Below are 1,559 nucleotides of genomic sequence, written 5' to 3'. Positions count from 1 at the left end.
AACAGCACACGGCTGAAGAAACTGTAGCACTAAAGAAAAAGACAAGACAAGCAGAAAATGCTCAGCTCACTCTTCTTCAAGCTGCACAACAGATGACCTTGAACACTGCCCCACCACAACAGCTTCCAGCTTTTCCACGCCCACCACAACCTCTTGGTCCTTGGCCAGGCTCACAACAGCAACAACCACGTGGGTATGCAGGAGGGCCACAGCCATGCTTCCTGTGTGGAGGGACTGACCATTGGATGAGAGACTGCCCACAAAAACGCATCACATGGCGAGGGCGTGGCCGACCATTCCAGAATCGGGCATCAATGCCCCCACGAGAGCCATGGCCCATGAACAATGAACAGAACTTTTACCCAGGCTCCCAACAATCGGTTGGTCGAAGCCAGGGTCCACCCAGGGGTCGTGGCCACTGAGGCGGGCACTCATCCTGACTAGGAGGGGGAGGCAAGGAGGGTCCAGGTCTCCAAACAGCAAGTACACGCACACACACATCAGTTGTTTCACCTACTGATACCACATGCACCTCCACGTATTTTAAATACACCCAGTCAGCATGTTTGAAGTTACCCATGCTCACAATGCTTGTAAACAATGCTCCACTAAAGTTCTTAGTGGACTCAGGGGCCACTCAATCTCTGATAATGAAGAAATGTCTCCCACATGCTCCACTGTGTGGCAAGATTGTCCACTCCACAGGAGCATCCGGTGTAGCAATCCCAGAGGCAATGACAGCTCCTCTGAATGTGATTGACCCTTTTGATCACACTGCCCACTCACATCAGTTTCTACTCTCACAGACGTGTCCAATAAATCTTCTGGCCAGAGATCTGATTCTCAAATTCAATCTGTCCATCGATTGTAGCCCTGAAGGACTAGTGGTGTCAAAGTCTACACACTCGGTGGACACTTTGGTGACACTAGTGCCTGATCTGTTGTTTGTGTTTGAATGGTCCCTCACTGATGAGAGCCAGCGTGCAGCCTTGCTCTCTACGGCCAAAGATAGACTTCCACCTTCATGCACATTCATGCATGAACAACAGCTGCATTGCACTGCTCGTGTTACTTCAGACCCAGCTGACCAGCTAGGAGATTCATTCATGCAAACACCACCAACTGACTTACATACTACAGATATCTGCTGGACAAAGACCACATGTTTCCTGTTGATGTGCCTCACAGATGATGTCACACCACAAACATGCTATTTCACAGTACCTGACTCATTTCCTCATGTTTCTCTTGCTAAACCTCCTGAAGCTCAGTGGCGCTCTCTAGGCCCTCTAGCACTGAGAGCCCATTGTGCACCTGACTGGCAACCACTTGACACTTGTTTCTACTCTCCTGCTCTGGAGATGTACAGACAACCACTTATTTTATCACTTCTGGTCACCCCATTCAAAGAAGTGATTGACACCTCTGCATGACTAACACTGCCTACGATGACTTCAGACAACCCAGACCTCTCTGCTGTTCCACCCACATTGTGGGCCCAGACAAAGTATGATGTAGGTCTGATAAAAGGTCAGGAGCCCATCCAAATTACTCCTAAA

Source organism: Nematolebias whitei, chromosome 3, assembly GCF_014905685.2.
Source record: "Nematolebias whitei isolate Nwh7 chromosome 3, NemWhi1, whole genome shotgun sequence".
Classification (NCBI taxonomy): Eukaryota; Metazoa; Chordata; class Actinopteri; order Cyprinodontiformes; family Rivulidae; genus Nematolebias; species Nematolebias whitei.
Note: the sequence above shows the minus strand (reverse complement) of the source record.